Here is a 23,402-nt window from a genome sequence, read left to right on the forward strand (position 1 = left end):
ACACAGTTATCGTCCTTTGATTTTCGTTGTCCACGAATATAGTCCCTAGTGTGGACAGTGTGTTACTTGTCGATTTTTTTTATACCCCTTCCAAATTTATTTCTCCATGTTTTATGACTCAAATAGTAAGTAGAGGGGTGAAATGACACTGTAAAAAAATTTGGGTCATGAATTTTAAAGTAAAGTAGTGATTTGGTCCAGCTGAAAAATGTTAAAAATTAGCACTTCGGAAGCTGTCAAAAGATTTGAAGACCCCCTTAACATGAAATTGTCCATATTTTGAGTTAGAGCCGATGAAGTTTTCTATAATTTTGATATAATTTGTCCCAAAAGTAGTACAACACACTGTAAAAATATTATTGAGAAAGCGCAGGTGGGATTTTTTTAATTTTCATTTATTCTCTAAAAGAAATGCACTACGAAATAACTGTGTACTCGGACCACTTTAATTTCGTTTTTCCAAGATCCATCTGAACGCCCGGGCGTTTTGTTGTAAACTTAGCTACACGCATGGAAGATGGAAGAGCATTAAAAACAGAAAATTAAAAAAAAAGTAGTGCAAAAAAGCTAAACCAATCTATACCTCGTAGCAGAAAAACATGTCTGTCCCGAAATTTTCAACATTGTAGATGTAATACCACCAAATCATAGTACGTCACATCCGGTTGCATGCGAAAAAGAGTCGAAAAAAATATTCCCTTGAGTTTGACATTTGTAGGAAATTAATAAAATAGAGAATGGAAATGGGGAATGTGTAAAAGAGACAACAACTCGACCAAAGAGTAAAAGACACAGCCGAAGTCCACCAATGGGTCTTCAACACAGCGAGAAAATCCCGCATCCGGAGGCGGACTTCAGCTGGACCCTAAACAAAAATGTGTACTAGTTCTGTGAAAATGGACGTCATACTAAACTCCTAAACATATAAATGAACTAAAATAAAAAAAATCTACAAGACTAACAAAGGCCAGAGGCTACTGACTTGGGACAGGCTCAAAGATGCGGCGGGGTTAAACATGGTTAGTGAGATCTCAACCATCCTTCTTTACCTCCAGCCAATGTAGATTAAACAAACACACAGCAATACGTACAGTTAAACTCAGTTTAAAATAATTCCGAGTCCGATATCAGAATAGGTAACAAAAGAAACTAAGCAAAATGACAATGATACATAAATTAACAAAGGACAACTAGCAGTTACTGACATGCCAGCTCCAGACCTCAATTAAACTCATTGAAAGATTATGTCTTCATCATATGAAAATCAAGCGCAATCCCTCCCGTTAGGGGTTTAGTATCATACCATCATAAAATATATGAGAAGAACATAACCCGTATCATGCCTACAACTGGTTTTTAAATAAATATTTGTATTTCCGATGCAAAAACCTTATGAGTGAATCAATATTAATACCAAAATATGCCATCTTTAATGACCTGACAACAGTATCGTAACTATATTCCTTCTGAATAAGTTTGTTTAAAGATTTGGTTATCTTTTGAGATGAATGCCGACATTTTTGTGCTTTGTAAAGAATATTACCATATAAGATTGGATGTGAAATACCTGAACGTATAAGATGTCTGCATGTTGATTTACATTTAAGAATGATGTCCTTGTACCGATGATAAAATTTAGTAAATGTTTTGACTAGTTTGTGATATCGAAAACCCTTTTTTCAGTAATACAGAGATTTCTTTCGTTAAAATCTAATACGTTGTTACATACACGAGCGAATCGAATAAGTTGAGATATATAAACACCATAAGATGGTGACAAGGGAACGTCACCACCTAAAAATGGATTATTAACAATAGAAAATGAAAAATCATAAATTTTGATAATAAGCTTCCCGTTAAAGATATAGATATCAAGATCCAGGAAAGCGCAGTGTTCATTGTTAGTATTAGCTTTATTTAAAGTCAGTTCAGCAGGATAAATCTCTTTAGTGTACATACTGAAGTCGTCATTATTGAGAGCCAATATATCATCCAAATATCTAAAAGTGTTATTAATTGTTTGTATCAGATGTTGATTCGATGGGTCTTTGCTGATTTTAGTCATAAATTGTAACTCATAACAATACAAAAACAGGTCTGCAATAAGTGGTGCACAGTTAGTCCCCATTGAAATCCCGATAACTTGACGATATACGGAATCTCCATAGCGAACAAAAATGTTATCTAGTAAAAAATCAAGGGCAGTAATAGTATCAAAGCAGGTCCAATTGACATAGTTCTTTTGTTTGTTATTACTAAATAATGACCTAAAAGAGTTTGAACATATATATTTGCATTCTGACTTTTTAAATGCTCATTTAATTAGATGTGTGAATTTTTTCTTAATACGATGATGAGGCAAAGTGGCCTGGTATATAGAGTAGAAAAATCAAAACTTTGAACAGATTTGAAATCACCAATATAAGCATGCAATTTATCAAGTACTTCCAACGAATTTTGGACACTCCAAAAGTATTTAATTCTTATGGATGGAGCATTTACAATTTTACCACTAAATTTTTAAGCAACTTTATAACATATGTGGATTACAAATGGAAACTTTATTTCTTTTATGTTAACTCTATTGTATGGAAAGATCAATGAACGCTTATCAAAGCTTGTTTAAATTTGTGGAGACCGAAATTATTTTTCTTACCGCCTGTTGTTCATGTTGACTTTGAAGAAAGATTCACTGCTGTTAAACGGTGATATTTAAGATTCTTGTGGGATATTGGTCAGTGGAAAAGTAACCCAACATTTAAAGAAAGATAGGACAACTTTAAGTTGTATATAGATATATAGATTTGCTATGGTTGGGATATTAAATGAATACTTTTAACCGTGATATCTGAAATTTTAAGTTTATAAAGCTCAATTTACCATTAAAAAAACACAAATGCCCATTTAAAAAGCGCAAATATACTATCAAAAAGCGCAAACGTCCCGCGCCGATATTTAGACACAACTTCTATGATGTCTTACACAAATACAGAAAACAATTAATTACTTTTAATATCAAAGTGTACTTTCAAAACTACTACTAAACTAATCATTTAAACAATATCTGTTAACATATGTATAATGAATTCTTTATTTAAGGTCTTTACTAAGAAGAAAAGATGTCTCCATATTATTTAAATATCAAGAAATGGTATGATGCTGATGTAACTGCAGTATTGGAAGTTTGTGAGTTATTATATGTCATAGATATAAGTTTAAAGTAAATCCACGAAGGAAAATTCTGTTTTATGAATACAAATATAAAAATGCATGCTGTCGGTGGATCCTCATTATAAGCTCACCTTCACCAAAGCTGTCTCTTGGCGTCTGTCGTCTGTCGTTGTCATCCAGAAACCTTTACAATGATCATCTTCTCGGAAACTACTGGACCATTGTTTGTCGTTTTTGTCCATTATTTTGAAAACTATAATAGCTAGATGTAAACTTTTGAAAATAACAAAAATCATCAGCTAGACAAAACTAGCAAATAAATCGGCTAACATGCAGATGAAATTGTCAGTTGTCTTCTTGTAGGAGTTATTACCCTTAAACGACGATTTGTCGTGTTTGGGCAAAAACTATAAGCGATAAAAATTGTTATTTTTAATATCCTAGAGGTTATAAAAATCCTATGGGATATATTTTCTCCCTTTGGACTTTAAAAAATCCCTTAGGAGAAGGAAAGCATTTCCTACCGGATATTTTGTATCCTATAGGATGAAATAATCCTGTAGGATAAAATATTTCCGATAGGATTAATTCTAATCTTAAGCATGTTAAGGGATTTCATTACTGAAAAAATATTCTATGGGATAAAAAAAAAAATCCCAGGAATGAAAAAAAATCCTAAAATAATTTTTACAAATCAAAAATGAGAAAAAAGATTTTAAGGGAGAACACATTCTATGAGAGAAAGAAATATCCTATGGGAGATAAAAAAAAAACAACAATGGGAGATAGAAATATCCTATGAGAGGATACAAATCATATTGAAGAAAACAATATCCTATGGGAGAAAAAAAATCCTATCTTAGTTGAGACCAAATAGATATAGGAAGATGTGGTATGAGTGCCAATGAGACAACTCTCCATCCAAGTTACAATTTATAAAAGTAAACCATTATATGTCAAGGTACGGCCTTCAACACGGAGCATTGGCTCACACCGAACAGCAAGCTATAAAGGGCCCCAAACAATTACTAGTGTAAAACCATTCTAACGGAAAAATCAACGGCCTAATCTATATAAAAGTGAGAAACGAGAAACACGTATGAACTACATAAACAGACGACAACTACTGTAATCAGATTCCTGACTTAGGACAGGTGCAAACATTTGCAGCGGGATTACACGTTTTAATGGTACCAAACCTTCTCCCTTTTCTGAAACAATAGTATAACATCACAACATAGAAAAACACATTATAAAATATCAATTGGAAGGCTTAACTCAATCAAAAAGCGTAAACTAACACACAATGAACGAATAAATTTGACCTGTGACACCTGAATGCAAATACACAGTTAATAAAAAAATACATGGGATAAATAATTAAAGTCAAAAGTAAATAAACAGGTTTAAACAAAGTTAAAGTATGATATCACTGTGAAAACCCAAACAAAGCCTAAGAAAAGAGAATAGTTGTATATGTTCTGTTACTTAGTGAAAATATTCTTTTATTTGACCAAGATTTCATGGTTCAAGAAATGCAGGCTTAACTTCCAATAACACAAAATTCCCGATAATGGTACCTTAAGTCTGGAGCTGGCATGTCAGCAACTGCTAGTAGTCCTTTGATCATTTATGCTAATCGTTGCATTTGCTTAGTTTCTTCTGTTTCCTATTCTAACAACGGACTCGAACTTCTGTTAAATTGAGTTTTACCGTGTAGTTTGCTGTGTGTTTGTTTATTCCACATTGACAAGAGGTATTAGGGGAGGGTTGATATTTCAAATGACATATTTAACCCCGGTGCAATCTTGTGCATGTCCCAAGTCCGGAACTTGTTTAGTCTTGTGAGGTTTTTTTTAAATTAAGGTTCATTTGTATGTTTTGGAGTCAAATGTGGCGTCCATTTAGCTGAACCCAAGGGCCAGCTGAAGCCTGCCTCTGATTGCGGGATTTTCTCGCTGCGTTGAAGACCTATTAGTGGCCTTGTGCTGTTTTTTTCTGCTCTTTGACGTAACAACGTGCAGCTAGTACAGCTGTAATATTTAACTCTTTAGGGCACCTGTAAATTGTACTCAACCCTGTTTTTCACTTAGACAAGAAAATGTTACCATCTAAACCAAACTTAATCTGTGGAAAAACTTAAAAGCAAATTCAAACATGAACAAGAATGCAAATGTTTTTTGAGGCTAAGCATACCACAAACTCGTAATTGAAAGTAAGGGCAAGTTGGAAATATGTGTCCAACAGATTTTGAAACAATCATAAGTTTGCGTTCATCTCTGTTGAGCTGCGACCCAAATATGAAGTCATTGGGTTCCGTAGGTTCTGAGAAATGTTAAAACTAATTATCTGTTGCGCTGATTTATATTTGAAGCGATAGCCTGTAAAATAAAGAAAGACCGTAATTAATGTTTAATGCAACACAACAAGATTACATGATATTTTAAGCCTTTTTTAAATTTCAATTTGTGGTTTCTATAATCATGTTATTGATCTCAATATTTTTAAAGAAGAAAGGCTCAATCTATAATTACACCAACATAAAATATTTAGGAATTGAATATAAGTTTTTAGGTAGGTAGCATTCTATGAAGTTTTATTTTAAGTGGGCATGCATGACTAGTTTTGACAGTTACTATATTGTTTTGATTTTCTCCTCAATATGCATGAAGTATTTGCAAGTGGGCATTACCATTAACAACCATCAATCCATCAACATATTTTGATAACATCCCAAACATATAAACTAGAGGCTCGAAAGAGCGTGTATCGCTCACATAGGTCTATATGCATCTTCATCAATGGTCACACTCCAACATGTAAGATATCAATAGTATTCATGACATCTCTTTTTTTCTTTTTGGTTGAAATTGTATTGCTGATCTTTTTTTTTCTGTTTACAATTTTTATCGCTTATAGTTTTTGCCCAAACACGACAAATCGTGATTTAAGGGTAATAACTCCTACAAGAAGACAACTGACAATTTCATCTGCATGTTAGCCGATTTTTTTGCTAGTTTTGCCTAGCTGATGATTTTTGTTATTTTCAAAAGTTTACATTTAGCTATTATAGTTTTCAAAATAATGGACAAAAACGACAAAAAATGGTCCAGTAGTTTCCGAGAAGATGATCATTGTAAAGGTTTCTGGATGACAACGACAGACGACAGACGCCAAGAGACAGCTTTGGTGAAGGTAAGCTTATAATGAGGATCCACCGACAGCATGCATTTTTATATTTGTATTCATAAAACAGAATTTTCCTTCGTGGATTTACTTTAAACTTATATCTATGACATATAATAACTCACAAACTTCCAATACTGCAGTTACATCAGCATCATACCATTTCTTGATATTTAAATAATATGGAGACATCTTTTCTTCTTAGTAAAGACCTTAAATAAAGAATTTATTATACATATGTTAACAGATATTGTTTAAATGATTAGTTTAGTAGTAGTTTTGAAAGTACACTTTGATATTAAAAGTAATTAATTGTTTTCTGTATTTGTGTAAGACATCACAGAAGTTGTGTCTAAATATCGGCGCGGGACGTTTGCGCTTTTTGATAGTATATTTGCGCTTTTTAAATGGGCTTTTGCGTTTTTTTAATGGTAAATTGAGCTTTATAAACTTAAAATTTTAGATATCATGGTCAAAAGTATCAATTTAATATCCCAACCACAGCAAAATTTATATATCTATATACAACTTAAAGTTGTCTTTTCTTTCTTTAAGTATTGGGTTACTTTTCCACTGACCAATATCCCACAAGAATCTTAAATATCACCGTTTAACAGCAGTGAATCTTTCTTCAAAGTCAACATGAACAACAGGCGGTTAGAAAAATAATTTCGGTCTCCACAAATTTAAACAAGCTTCGATAAGCGTTCACTGATCTTTCCATACAATAGAGTTAACATAAAAGGAATAAAGTTTCCATTTGTAATCCACTTATGTTATAAAGTTGCTTAAACATTTAGTGGCAAAATTGTAAATGCTCCATCCATAAAAAATTGTTTTATCTATGATTTGGTTGTACATGTAGAAAACTTATTTCAAACGGGATAGCACATCCTAAATTTTTCGGAGATGGTATTTACCGAGCCCGGAAATTTAGATACAATCCTTTTTTTTTTCATTCAGTTTATTGCACACTTGGTTGTTAACAAATACCCTAAAAGGTACAACTATCCCAAATAGGTTTATCCCTGTGTGTGATTTATCAAATGAACCAGGGGATTCACAAGATAAACTTATTATAAGTTTCAAAAGTGGTTAATAGAATATTACAATCGATATAGTTTACAAAATCTGCATAGCCACAAATCCGGAAAACATACGTTCTCTCTGTTTACGTTTTTCTACTTATTTTAATTGTATATCACGTGGTATAGATGTTTATTATGTATCTCGAACACGTGTATTTTATTCATTCTTGTGTGTTGGAATATTCTTAACTTATTTGGTAAGTTTTAAATTTAATGAAATAACTGTTTTGTTTTTTTTTAACGATAACTTGTACACGCTACAGAATACTGAAAACTTGAAGCATTATGAGTATATATCAATCATTGATGACATTCTGATGGTAAGTTAACATGATCAAAAACATGGATAAAGAATGAGTTTTTGTTGATACTTTGTATAAAGTATTGCCAATGGTTTCGTGTAAACAGAGAAACAGTATACATAAAACATAAATGAGAAACATAGTGTTGCTCTACGAGTATAATGTCTTTACTTTCACATAAACAGAGACACACACATATACCATTACCTACACAAAAACATGGTCACAAAACTTGCACACGCACACTCCCTGTCACACAACTACTCAACCATGAGTACTTGCACACCTCTCCTATTGAATTACATTGCGGTTAATTAGATATATTTAAATGTATCTTTCAAAAATTTACTACATTTTCTTTCTAAGAGTATACTATTTTCATACCATTCTAAGAATTCTAATTTAAAAACACTATATACATCTATGTACTTGTGTTTTAACTCTGTTGCATAATTACTTTTGTAAACAGTAAATAAAATAATTGTTAACAACACATTAATATCAAAATATGAACTGTCATGAATTTTGTATCCAAGTATTAAGTTTTGCATTGATAAAATATGTGTACCTATTTTTATTTTATCAAGTAGTAACCCAACTTTAATCCAAAATTCTTGTAAAAATTCACACTCTTAAAAAAATGATCATAATTTTCTACTTGGTGACATATATGACATTGATTATCCTTCATTATTTTCCATTGATGTAGCATTTGCTTACATGGTAATATATAATTGATCAATTTCCACCTAAACATTTTTAGTTTGTTATCATTTAACTGGTGAAATGTAAAGTTTAATATATCATGTATATGATTTGAAGAATTTAGATTGAATATTTTTTTCCATTTTATGAAGCCAATAGGTGTGTCACTTTCTATACCTTTGATATAATAATATATATCTTTAGCTTTTAATTTTTTAATGCAAATTGATTTGGCTTTGTTTTTTGCTTCTATGTAAAGATTTCTGTCTATTTGAACTTTAGTTGAAATTGATTGATTTGATTTTAACATGATTTTCCATTCCTTTTTGATTGCAGATTTTAGTTTAGAAAGTTCTGCCATCCAGTTTGATTTTTCTTTCAATTTATTTAAGATTACTTTTTGGGAGATATTACCTTGTCTATCTATGATATCATTAATAAAAAAAATGTCACTTTCTATCCAGTTTGGAAAAACAAGACTTTTACCATTTAATTTAATTGATTGATTACCCCAAATGACATGCTGTCTTACAGTTTTGAAATTTAACCCCTTGCTTATCTTGGAACTATTATGTACTTTATACCAACTTTTTAATACTTCTAAATAAAATTCTGGCATAGATTTTTTTAAATTTGGTATGTCATATATATTTTCAGGGTTCATGTTAAATAAAGCGAAGTTAGCTCCAAATTTGTTAAAGTAATATAAAGGTATAACCTTCCAATTTGAAAATTCTTCTGTTGTTAACCTTTTAACCTAAGATATATGAATTGATGTTATATAACTATCTATATCAATCATTTTTAAACCTCCTTCCTGATAATCATTACATAGAGTAGATCTCTTGATTTTCTCATTTTTGTTTTGCCATATATAGTTAAATATTAGTTTTTTAAATTGTGTTAGAAAGTCTCTCGATAAATTGGTTACTGATGCTAAAAAGGTTATGCTTGGTATAATTAATGTTTTTTATTACTGTTATTCGCCCAATCATTGTAAGCTTTCTTTTCTTCCAATTTGAAATTGCTTTTTCTGACTTTCTCAAAATATTTTCTGTGTTTAATTTATTTATGTTGACTTTTTATCATAATCCCACACCTTCGTATTTTATGCTAAAATTAAGAGCCAAATTCACCCAACGTCAACTTTGTGTAAAAGAGTTTAACCCATGACTGGACAAGACTGACTGTTGAATGTCACCTTCCGTTAGCATCTATATATTAAATACGGGGCCAATGTATATATATATATATCGCCATGGCAGTAAGCAGGGTTTAAGAACATCCGTTGTTTGATTTGCTAGTCAAATGCGTTTTGTTAAAATATACTTTTTCACTCTTTTGGTCTTTTGGAAAATGTTGTTTGTGCTGTATTCAGACCCCTCTACCAAGACATTAGTTTTGGTAGAGGGGTCTAATTTGTACACCATATCCGGATTTCGACAATTAATGTCTCTTCGGTGATGTTAGGAATCGAAACGGTATTTGGAAAGCCATACAATTTATCTCAATTTAGGATAGACTCTTGACTTTTGAGGAGTCTAAATAGGATAAACGGATCATATAAACCCGAAGGTAAATATAATACAAGCCCAAACGAAAATATATAAACAAGTCTAAATTGAAAACAACGTTCAAACCAATGATTGTTTGGATAAAAACCGCAATTTTTATACGTGTGCATGTAAAACAAATTTCTTGTTAGAGGGGTCTAAATACAGCACAATCAACATTTTCCAAAAAAACAAAAAAGTGAAAAAGTATATTTTAACAAAACGCATTTGACTAACAGGTCGAACAACAAATGTTCTTAAACCGTGCTGACTGCCATTGGCGATTGCCAAATAAACGGATCACCGATGTAATAAATGGATCTTAATTATAAATTTTATACTTAACAGAAAACAATAAACTTGCGGAAAAGATGATATACCGCAAACAAAAGGTGCAAAGATTTTTGTACACCATTTTCCGGATTTCGACAATTAATGTCTCTTCAGTGATGTTAGGAATCGAAACGGTATTTGGAAAGCCATACAATTTACCTCAATTTGGAATAGACTCTTGAATTTTGAGGAGTCAAAATAGGATGAACGGATCATATAAACCTGACGGTAAATATAATACAAGCCCAAACGAAAATATATAAACAAGTCTAAATTGAAAACAACGTTCAAACCAATGATTGTTTGGATAAAAACCGCAATTTTTATACGTGTGCATGCAAATCAAATTTCTTGTTAGAGGGGTCTAAATACAGCACAAGCAACATTTTCCAAAAAAACAAAAAAGTGAAAAAGTATATTTTAACAAAACGCATTTGACTAACAGGTCGAACAACAAATGTTTTTAAACCGTGCTGACTGCCATTGGCGATTGCCAAATAAACGGATCACCGATGTAATAAATGGATCTTAATTATAACTTTAATACTAAACAGCAAACAAAAAACTTGCGGAAAAGATGGTATACCACAAACAAAAGGTGCAAAGGTTTTTGTACACCATATCCAGATTTCGACAATTAATGTCTCTTCAGTGATGTTAGGAATCGAAACGGTATTTGAAAAGCAATACAATTTACCTCAATATATATAAATATATATATATATATATATAAGTCTAGAGATTTGCACAACGATACTAATATAAGATGGTATTATACGAAGATGTTGTTAATAAATCGTGTTGACAAATATTTCGGCTTAACAAATAGCCTTCTTCGGTGTCAATTATTTTAACAATACTGATAATATGTATAAAAATAGCTCAATAATACAGGTAAGTTTTGGTCTATTGATTTAATCCAAAATCCTGAACATCATAATATAAAACAAAACTCAATACTCAAATATACGTGACTGTGTATATTTACAACCCAAAATGAGTGAAAAATAAAACTTAGTATTTTTTATTGATGCCGTTTGGATGATGTACATATATATATATATATCTGACCAAATTGAAATATCTAAGACTTGATAAGAATTCTCCTTTTATTTCGATAATGAGCGAACATGAAGATATATGACGACGTGATTAACGAATATAATCCGTTAAGACTCATTCAATCTCTATTTAAACTAGATTTATTTTATATTTAATATTTAGAGTAATTTTGATGGAGTCATATGACAAAATTATACTTCTACTAAGGAGTTAATCGTATTTTACTACATTGACTACACGTAAGGGTCTGGTAAGTTATTATGATAAGTATTTTTACCTTACTGTATTTCAGAGACATTTATATGTATATATGTCTTTGGGTATTTTTGTGTAATGTAAGAGAAACAATACAAAATAAATGTGTACAAAACGGAATAAAAACAAACCTGTTCGTGCCTTTTTCATTGTTATTTAACACAAAATAATTATCCAAGACACCAGGGACGATCTTATTTCATAATACTTATTGTACCTCTAACTTAATAGCCCAATGAAGAAGGTTATATTTAGCAAAAGTTAACCGTGCATGACTATTAGACACGCCCCTTACAATCAGGGGGTCTAAATTAGGATCGAGAAAAAACGGCAAGTGAAATATCATAATTTATAATTCCAAACAATCTAAGTGGCCTTTTTTTATTATCTCCGGTTTATAATAAGACGGTATTAGAGTGGAAATCCAAACCTTGCTTACATTCATTTCATTTGAACTCGGGTGGATAGTTGTCTCATTGGCAATCATACATATATCATTATTTCTAGACTATGTGAAACCGGAACATCAGGCTGCAATGAGAATTCATTTACAAATAAGCACAACAACGATATGCTTATAGTGGCCGTTATTGCCTGTTAATTCATTTTTTTTTTTGTATTCATCTACCGTGTTGAAAAAAAGGAGAAAAGGGGGTAATAGCTTACCGTACGATTTTAATTATGGTTCAACTTGATTCTAGTAACGTTTGCCTCTTGCCAAAGATCCATCTTTTTTATGTGTCACTCTTAAACTATTAACGCTTCAGTGTTTCAGGTCGACCCACTTTGCATTTCTTTCCTCAGTTGTCTCTCTTCATTTTTTTAATTAAATGACTCAGTCTACAACAGGGTGATGGTGGATGGTTATTTAACATGCAGCGGCAAATCAAATGCATGTTCAGGACGAGCACATATAAATGTAATATGAATATTAACCCTGCTTTATTCTAGACCGACACGCTGAGATGGATTTTTAACGTGCTAGTTCACAAAATAATAGTCCTCATAAAGCTATGTCACCCTACCTGGACACATTATTCTGACACCGAGCCGACCAAGTCTTTGTTCTTACTCTTTAATGCGACTTGCTTAGCGGAGAAACAGCAACTACAATCTTTACGTCTTTTCTTTGAACCAACTGGGGTTCAAACCTACGACCTCCCGCAATAGAAGAAAACACACTACCACGAGATCTCCGAGGCATTCAGATGAAACAAAAATATCATCCCAAAAAACTCAAGTGTAAAAACAATACATTTTCATATAATTCTCACTGTTACTAAAGCGAGCAAAACGTACCTAACCTATTTATATCAGAGCAGATATCTTGAATCAACGCATTCTGCCCATTAAAATTCTTGCAGCATGTATTTTAGGTGTTTGTATTTGGCCAGCTGTTGCAAGGCTTAATTATGTTCTCCTTCAATATACCCTCATTTTCCAGTGGCATTCCAAGTTTCCCGTCCAATCTCACAGTCGACCTCCTATTGAAGATATTGCAAGACCTACCTATTGTATTTATAATTAATGAGTTCTCGTCATGAACATGCATGAAATATTTCCCACAGGACGTAAAGCAAGCAACAATTAGTTAAACTCATAAAGTATTAAATGTACATAAACACTACATGAAGACAAGATCTTGTGCAATGCTTTAAAGTAATATTTCCATGTATATCACTTGATAATTATGAAAACTTAATGATTTTTTTCGCAGTTATTTCTTTGCAAACCAGTACATGACTCAACACTTATATCTGTGGAAAGACCTATTGATTGTGTTTTGATTAATATTATTTTTTGTTTCTTCCGTCACTTTTATTTCTTGCAAGGGGTTTTTGTTTCGCAAGATGTCGCTGAGATATTAAGCATATGATATCGAACAGTTTATCTGCTTTTGAAATTGACACCGTTCAAGCGAACAATTTTCCCTGTAAGAGTTATCTTCCCAAACACTGTTTTTCTTATTATCTCTACTACTTCGCAACTGTAAAAAAAGCTTGTTTCTTATTATTTGACACTGCTTTTTCGTGCGATGTATGTTAATGGCCACTCATTTTTCTTTGAACTTTTCAACACACTTAATTTGTACCTCATAATGCGGTTATATTTGCTAGAATCTTTTTAAAATTGTTTGTCCTCAATTTCATCTTTACATATTTGCTAACAGTCACTCGGACAGACCTGTAAAACAAATCGCTGAACAATTTTTGCGTCAGATTGTGTCGGTATGTTCTACGATTTTGGATACTTTCCTTGAATCAAAGATAAAACACTAGTCAAGAATTGTATATTGATATAGCAACTCAATAATGTGTAATATAAAAATGTTATACAAAATATTTTTTTAAACAGTTTTTCGCAAAAATAATAAACACTTAAGATACAGTTATATATTTGCTCGAATATGTACAATTTATTGTCTGAAACTTCGAGTTGTCTTTTTTTGGCAGTTAACTGGAAAAACCTGTTAAATAAAGTGCTGATCCTTTTTTGCTGTAGCATTGTCAATACTTACGACGTTTTTATTTTAATTTTCTCCGAAAAAAAAGAGCTTGTTTCTTAGTATTCGACATTGCTTTTTCGTGCGATTTACTTGTATGGCCACTCATTTTTCTTTTAATATTCAACTTAATTACTTTGTACCTCACAATGTCGTTATATTTGTTAAAATCTTTTTAAAAGTTGTTTGTCTTCAATTTCATTTTTTTCATATTTGCTAACGGTCACTCGAACGTACCTGTTCAAAAATTGCTCAACAATTTTTGAGTCTGATTTGTTCAGTATGTTCTACGATTTCGGAAACTTTTCTGGAATCAAAGATAAAACACTGGTCAAGAATTGTATATTGCTATAGCAAGCCATCAATTTAATATATAGAAATAGTATAAAAAAAGAATTTGACAAACAGATTTTCTGCAAAAATAATCAACACTTAAGATACAGTTTCATGATATATTTTCTCGAATGTGTATAATTTCTTGAATGAAACTTTAGGTTGTCATTTTTGAGAGTTAATTGGCAAAACCTTTTGAGTAAAGCGCTGATCCTTTTTTGCTGAAGCATTGTCAATACTTTCGACGTATTTATTTTAATTTTCTCCGAAAAAAGAGCTTGTTTCTAAGTATTCGACATTGCTTTTTCGTGCGATTTACTTGTATGACCACTCATTTTTCTTGTAATTTTTCAATTAATTACTTTGTACCTCACAATGTCGTCATATTTGTTAAAATCTTTTTAAAAGTTGTTTGTCTTCAATTTCATTTTTACATATTTGCTAACTGTCACACGAACGTACCTGTTGAGTCTGATTTGTTCAGTATGTGCTACGGTTTCTGAAACTTTCCTGGAATCAAAGATAAAACACTGGTCAAGAATTGTATATTGCTATAGCAAGCCATCAATTTATTATATAGAAATAGCATAAAAAAAGAATTTGACAAACAGATTTTCTGCAAAAATAATCAACACTTATGATACAGTTACATGATTTATGATCCCGCCAATGTAATACCGTTACAACAACAATATACAGAGAGGCATACAGGAGTTTGTTCGCTCAAAATAAAACCCAACACAATTGTATGTCGAAAATGAGCATTGAATATAAAATGCCAATATCAAACAAGAGAACACATGTACAATATGATATCAAAAAACAAATTTTATAAAATATAAAAAATATCAAAATTATTCATGTAACCAATATGGTAAAACCATGCATATGACAAGACTGTAAATAGTGATTGGTTCATCTGATATAATTAGAGCGAAGGTGGGGCATAAAAAGCGTCCACAAACATGGAAATAAAAATAACTAGACTATCAAATACTGATTTGAGAAGTGATTACAAACCACATGAGACAAAAAATAAAACATAACACAAATTTACACTTTTTTTAAATAAAAAAGATTTGGTTTCAAAGGAGGGAGGTAGGGGAGGAAAGCGGAAAATCGACGAATTAAATTTTTCGTGAGATAAAATTTCTTTTCTTTGTTTCTCTAAATGAAGGTGTTGTCTAAAAAGAGACTTTTCATTGGTTGATCGGCTATCGATCTGAACAAGAAACCTGCTAAAACAATAGCAACAATCCTGGCAGTATTGAGGGACCATAAATTCATTTATGCTAAACATAAATACCTTGATGATCCCGCCAATGTAATACCGTTACAACAACAATATACAGAGAGGCATACAGGAGCTTGTTCGCTCTAAATAAAACCCAACACAATTGTATGTCAAAAATGAGTATTGAATATAAAATGCCAATATCAAACAAGAGAACACATGTACAATATGATATCAAAAACAAATTTTATAAAATATAAAAAATATCAAAATTAGTCATGTAACCAATATGGTAAAACCATGCATATGACTAGACTGTAAATAGTGATTGGTCCATCTAATATAATTAGAGCGAAGGTGGGGCATAAAAAGCGCCAATAAAGCTGTTTGAATTTAAATGTTTTAAAATGAAAAGTCAAACAGCAGCCCCAACCGATTTTGAGAGTTAATTGGAAAAACCTTTTGAGTAAATCGCTGATCACTTTTTGCTGAAGCATTGTCAATACTTTCGACGTTTTTATTTTAATTTTCTCCGAAAAAAAGAGTTTGTTTCTAAGTATTCGATATTGCTTTTTTGTGCGATTTACTTGTATGGCCACTCATTTTTCTTTTAATTTTTCAACTTAATTACTTTGTACCTCACAATGTCGTTATATTTGTTAAAATCTTTTTAAAAGTTGTTTGTCTTCAATTTCATTTTTTTCATATTTGCTAACGGTCACTCGAACGTACCTGTTCAAAAATTGCTCAACAATTTTTGAGTCTGATTTGTTCAGTATGTTCTACGATTTCGGAAACTTTTCTGGAATCAAAGATAAAACACTGGTCAAGAATTGTATATTGCTATAGCAAGCCATCAATTTATTATATAGAAATAGTATAAAAAAAGAATTTGACAAACAGCTTTTCTGCAAAAATAATCAACACTTAAGATACAGTTTCATGATATATTTTCTCGAATGTGTATAATTTCTTGAATGAAACTTTAGGTTGTCATTTTTGAGAGTTAATTGGAAAAACCTTTTGAGTAAAGCGCTGATCCTTTTTTGCTGAAGCATTGTCAATACTTTCAACGTATTTATTTTAATTTTCTCCGAAAAAAGAGCTTGTTTCTAAGTATTCGACATAGCTTTTTCGTGCGATTTACTTGTATGACCACTCATTTTTCTTGTAATTTTTCAAATTAATTACTTTGTACCTCACAATGTCATTATATTTGTTAAAATCTTTTTTAAAGTTGTTTGTCTTCAATTTTCATTTTTACATATTTGCTAACGGTCACACGAACGTACCTGTTGAGTCTGATTTGTTCAGTATGTGCTACGGTTTCTGAAACTTTCCTGGAATCAAAGATAAAACACTGGTCAAGAATTGTATATTGCTATAGCAGGCCATCAATGTATTATATAGAAATAGCATAAAAAAAGAATTTGACAAACAGATTTTCTGCAAAAATAATCAACACTTAAGATACAGTTACATGATTTATGATCCCGCCAATGTAATACCGTTACAACAACAATATACAGAGAGGCATACAGGAGCTTGTTCGCTCTTAATAAAACCCAACACAAATGTATGTCGAAAATGAGCATTTAATATAAAATGCCAATATCAAACAAGAGAACACATGTACAATATGATATCAAAAAACAAATTTTATAAAATATAAAAAATATCAAAATTATTCATGTAACCAATATGGTAAAACCATGCATATGACAAGACTGTAAATAGTGATTGATTCATCTGATATAATTAGAGCAAAGGTGGGGCATAAAAAGCATCCACAAACATGGAAATAAAAATAACTAGACTATCAAATACTGATTTGAGAAGTGATTACACACCACATGAGACGAAAAATAAAACATAACACAAATTTACACTTTTTTCAAATAAAAAAGATTTGGTTTCAAAGGAGGGAGGTAGGGGAGGAAAGCGGAAAATCGACGAATTAAATTTTTCGTGAGATAAAATTTCTTTTCTTTGTTTCTCTAAACGAAGGTGTTGTCTAAAAAGAGACTTTTCATTGGTTGATCGGCTATTGATCTAAACAAGAAACCTGCTAAAACAATAGCAACAATCCTGGCATTATTGAGGGACCATCAATTCATTTATGCTAAACATAAATACCTTGATGATCCCGCCAATGTATTACCGTTACAACAACAATATACAGAGAGGCATACAGGAGCTTGTTCGCTCTAAATAAAACCCAACACAATTGTATGTCAAAAATGAGCATTTAATATAAAATGCCAATATCAAACAAGAGAACACATGTACAATATGATATCAAAAACAAATTTTATAAAATATAAAAAATATCAAAATTATTCATGTAACCAATATGGTAAAACCATGCATATGACTAGACTGTAAATAGTGATTGGTTCATCTAATATAATTAGAGCGAAGGTGGGGCATAACAAGCGCCAATAAAGCTGTTTGAATTTTAATGTCTTAACATGAAAAGTCAAACAGCAGCCCCAACCGATTTTGAGAGTTAATTGGAAAAACCTTTTGAGTAAAGCGCTGATCACTTTTTGCTGTCAATACTTTCGACGTTTTTATTTTAATTTTCTCCGAAAAAAAAGAGTTTGTTTCTAAGTATTCGACATTGCTTTTTTGTGCGATTTACTTGCATGACCAGTCATTTTTCTTGTAATTTTTCAACTTAATTACTTTGTACCTCACAATGTCGTTATATTTGTTAAAATCTTTTTAAAAGTTGTTTGTCTTCAATTTCATTTTTACATATTTGCTTACGGTCACTCGAACGTACCTGTTCAAAAATTGCTCAACAATAAGTCTGATTTGTTCAGTATGTTCTACGGTTTCGGAAACTTTTCTGGAATCAAAGATTAAACAATGGTCAAGAATTGTATATTGCTATAGCAAGCCATCAATGTATTATATAGGAATAGTATAAAAAAAGAATTTGACAAACAGATTTTCTGCAAATGTAATAAACGCCTAAGATACAGTTACATGATATATTTGCTCGAATGTGTACAATTTCTTGACTGAAACTTCAGGTTTTCATTTTTGACAGTAAATTGGAAAAACCTGTTGAGTAAAGCGCTGATCCTTTTTTGCTGAAACATTGTCAATACATATCTTTCAACTAACTTACTTCGTACCTCACAATGCAGATATATTTGCAAGAATCAGATTAAAGTTTTTTGTCATCAACGTCATCTTTACATTTGCTAACGGTCAGTCGGACATATCTACTATAAATCGCTGAACATTTTTGCGTCCGCTTTTTCTGGATGTTCTACGATTTCGGAAACCTTCCTAGAATTAAAGATTTAACACTGGTCAAGAATTGTTTATTGCTATAGCAAACCATCAATGCATAATATGAAAATAGTCTTACACAGATTTTCTGCAAAAATAACTAGCACTTTATAGACAGTTACATTTGCTCGAATCAGTACACTTTATCATTTTTGACTGTTGATAGGAAACACCTGTTGGATAAAGCGCTGATACTTTTTTTGCTGAAACATTGTCAACATTCTCGATATTTTTATTTTAATTTTCCTCGAAATAGTAAAAAAAAAACAAAGTGTTTCCTATTATTGGACATTACTTTTCGTTCGATTCATTCACATGGCCACTCAATTTTCTTTGGACTTTTCAACAAACTCAATTCGTACCTCACAATGCAGTTATATTTGCTAAAATCTTCTAAAATTGTTTGTCCTCAAATTTATCTTTAATATTTTCTAACGGCCACTCTGACAAACCTGTGAAAACATCGCGGAACAATGTGTGGGTCGGATTTTTTCAGCATGTTCTACGATTTCGGAAACTTGTATAGGATCAAAAATAAAACACTAGTCAAGAATTGTATATTGCAACAGCAAGCGATCAATGTAGAATGTAAAAATAGGATACAAAAGATTTTTTAAAACTGATTTTCTGAACAACTCTTCAACACTTTTAAACATGCAGTTATACATTTTGTACATTTGCTCGATTGTGTAAAATTTATTGTCTGAAACTTCAAGTTGTAATTTTTGAGTTAATTTCAGTGCGAATAACGATTAGGATTTAGTTATAGCAGCTAATAATGGCAAGTTTTATATATATATTTTTAAAATGTAATCCTCTCTTATTATTTCCATATTCCTTCTGGGGTTTTATTAGGCGAAGAGAAAAAGAAATGCAAAAAACACATGAAGCTTGAAGGCAGGGTCACGTTCCAGAAAAAGGTTCAACAATATCGAGTGCACCACAGTCAATTCTATTTCTAACTCAACACTATAAAATATAATGAATGAGCACAGATGAAGATATATCAAGCAGGCAAAACATTTAAATGCTTTTGTTGTTCATCGGAATTTTCCCCTCTCATATCATTTCAATAAATAGGAATTATTAGCCAAATATTATATCTTTTATTTGTAAAAATGAATTAATAAAGTTTTGATATCTACATTCATCGCCATGAAATATCCAGAAATTAAGAATTCGATCAGATGTATTCACCTACTATAAATGGGGAAAATAATTATTCATGATTTTCCTGTATGACGAAAATTGACATTGACTCGGGGGGGGGGGGGGTCTTGCAAGTGACAGTTATTGGTTATTCTAACAGGACCACCTGCATACGACCCAACCTCACCCATCTTTTCCGTATTTTGGAAGGTTCGTGTCGCTTTTGTTTTTTTTAAATTATTTGTGTATTGCTGCATGTCCTTTGTTTTTTGTTTTTTTTCATGTGTCCGAAATATATGTTTGTCCCTCTATTATGTTCCTTTGTAAATAATGCTTATTTTTTTTCTTTCAAAATAAAGTATAATTGTAGGTGTACATATCTTTATTTCTGTGCTTAATGTATAATTATTGTATTCAATCAATTTTACTTTTGAGATCTAATCTAAAGTGAAGTGTTTGAAGCTGGAAATATACAAATGTAATTCGTATTTTGACGTAATATATATATAGTAAAAAATACTATATTAATAACTCCACCGTTTTCTATCAAATAAATGCAGGAAAGGGTTTTATGTTCAAATTTATATAACACAATTACAACCTGTCCAAAAACTTATTTAACAAATCTACCACCTACGTTTATTTAATTTCAAGAGACTACATCGGTTTCGAAAAAAACATACGATCACTACCTTAAACTGCGACATTTTTTCCCTTGTTTTTGTTTCTAATATGCATCGTCGTTGATAAGCGAAGGTTTGTATTATATTGCTATACTGGCAAAAATATCAGATTTTTAAAACAAAAATCTTGCAAACCAACGCCGACACCTGAAAATTATATAAGCCGTTGTAGCCCCTTAGTTCATGAAGCAAGTTTTAGATTTTCACTTTGCACACCTGTGGGGGTTTAGGTTGTTAATCAAATTCTTGATAAGCTATATTTACACGGAATAATCTGTGGCTTGCACATCAACGCTTGGTCAAATATCTACTTCCGATGAAAGATTTTCTTCTAACTATGATAATACAATTATTTTACTTGGTCCTCGTATTGCGGCATGATCTTTAAAACGTTAGCAATATTATTTTTTTTTTCATTTTCATTGTAGCTGAAAATGATGTTAGGAGGAAAGAATGAGAGCAACACAAAGATCATTTTTTATATCCAAAGACGGACGAGGATAATAGTTAAAAAAAATACTGTGCAAAAAGAAATACATAAAAGCACCAAAAACAACACTTACAACGAGCATTGTCATCCAAATTGGTGCTAAAGGAGACCGACCAAAACATGAGAAAAATGGCTGTAAAATAAGTATTGATGCAGAAAGTGTTAAAATCAATTTGAAAGTTTTTTTTCAAGAAAAAGCCTTAATGAGCGACGAAATTATTGTATTGGAATGTGACCTTAATAGAAAAATAAACGTTTGTTTTATTGTAATTTGTTCTTTCGTTGTAAATTTGTTTCAAAATGAAGAAAAACAAATGTGTGAACTGATGGATTTTTTTCCAGTCCTTTTAACAAATATTTACCTGTAACAAAGCATTACAACAATGTATGCTACCTTCAGCTGTCCAAACTTTTTAAGAAAGAAGAGGGTTATTTTTTTTAAATATTTGACAGTTAAAGGTAACATAATAGTTTTTTACCGGTAAATGCCAGTCTAATCACTGAAATAAAGACGGGTACAACAATAGAACGACATCTCAGCAATGTTTTAGAAATTAATCAGACCTAGAAAAATCGCAATTATGCTATTGCACGTGCATGTTTATCTTTTTATGTCCATATTTATATCAGGTTATATGACAATCGGCAGTCTCAGAAAGTCATCTCGATCTCGATGGTTAATTATATGGTGTCTAGTCTATTATTTTTAATATGCTCAGTATGTAACGAGCACTTATGGAAATTAAATTTGTGGCTTCTTTTACAGTTGTGAAGGAGGTGTGATAATCTGGGAAATAGTGTTCGGGAATATAACTCTTACAAAGACAAATGTTGGAATCAGCATTGTCAGTTTCAAAAGCGTAATAGATAGTCAAACATCTAAGAGACATCCTACAAAACTATTAAACAGCGTAAGAGCAAGAAGTGGCGGAAAAATAATAACAAACGTGTTCGCTAAAAATGCACATATTCATACCGGATAAAATTAACTTTCCGTTTTGAATGACAATGTCAGACTTATTATAGCTTACGTTCAGCTGATTCTAAAAATACATGATATCTATGTATTGTTGCTTGAAAAAAGGGATAAAAAATTGTTATTTTCCATTGCATATTATAAATAACTTGACACTTATTCTATCAATATATAAATCTACTTTCACATTAAATTAGCGAATGGCTATTATGGTTTCTGAGTAGAAGCAATAACTAGTAAAAGTAAATAATGAGCACATGACCTTGACCGCATGTTCAGTCGTCAAGGAGATTATTCCTAAGGAAAAAGTATTGGGTTAGACAGTGTCAGTTTCAAACGCGTACAAACCGTTCAATATAACATACAAAATATCAAGCTACTTCTTTTGAAACACCAATACAGAGCAAGAAAAACTCTAGGCGGAAAAAAACAGACGTAATCCAGAACATAAGAAAAGCCCTTGCCACAGAAAGGTGGAAAGATCTTTAAATAATCAATACAAAATCAAAATGTCTTTACATTAGAATGTGGAAAGACCTAATATTAATAATATTAATAATTATAACAAATTGAAAAGGTCTTTTTTCACAGAAAGAGGAAAGATCGAATTAAAGAAAAACGTGGGTACAGGTGGACCCAACTAGCCATCATGCTATTTCTATATAAACATTAAAAGAACCAGGGGTTACAGGCGGACACAACTGAAATAAATTATGTTTTTTCTAACGACATTTTAAATCAACCAATTTTCGAAAGAAATGAGCTTACTCTCAAAACAAGGATGCATGGATATTTCCTTGCTTCTATGGCCCCACTAGTAAACCAATTTTAATCTGAAATGGTCATTTTGATCTGAACAGCTTTTAAAAAACTGAACAATAAATTATTACGTCATTTTCAGTTTTTCAGTCAATTTTGCAGCTTATCCACTGCGGTAAATTCAGTACTATTCAGACAACTCGCTTGCAGTCAATTGAGATCGGTTCAGTATATGTTGAGCCTGTTAAGTAGCTGCTATTTACCTGTACACACGAACACCATACTGACTTGTCTGAAATGCTACTGAACCTACT

General features: G+C 31.5%; 1 long non-coding RNA gene across 2 annotated transcripts; it reads left to right on the forward strand.

The window, feature by feature from the left end:
• The first annotated feature begins 7,338 nt into the window (after positions 1-7,338).
• Positions 7,339-21,623, forward strand: LOC127729371 (uncharacterized). 2 transcript variants are annotated; one of them, XR_007994612.1, is made up of 2 exons: positions 7,339-7,765; positions 21,292-21,623. It is a non-coding gene; the product is annotated as an uncharacterized LOC127729371 (long non-coding RNA). The 2 variants fall into 2 exon arrangements; XR_007994603.1 differs by having other exon boundaries at positions 7,339-7,642.
• Positions 21,624-23,402: the final 1,779 nt, after the last annotated feature.

The sequence above is a fragment of the Mytilus californianus genome, unplaced genomic scaffold (genome assembly GCF_021869535.1).
Source record: "Mytilus californianus isolate M0D057914Y unplaced genomic scaffold, xbMytCali1.0.p SCAF_1, whole genome shotgun sequence".
Classification (NCBI taxonomy): Eukaryota; Metazoa; Mollusca; class Bivalvia; order Mytilida; family Mytilidae; genus Mytilus; species Mytilus californianus.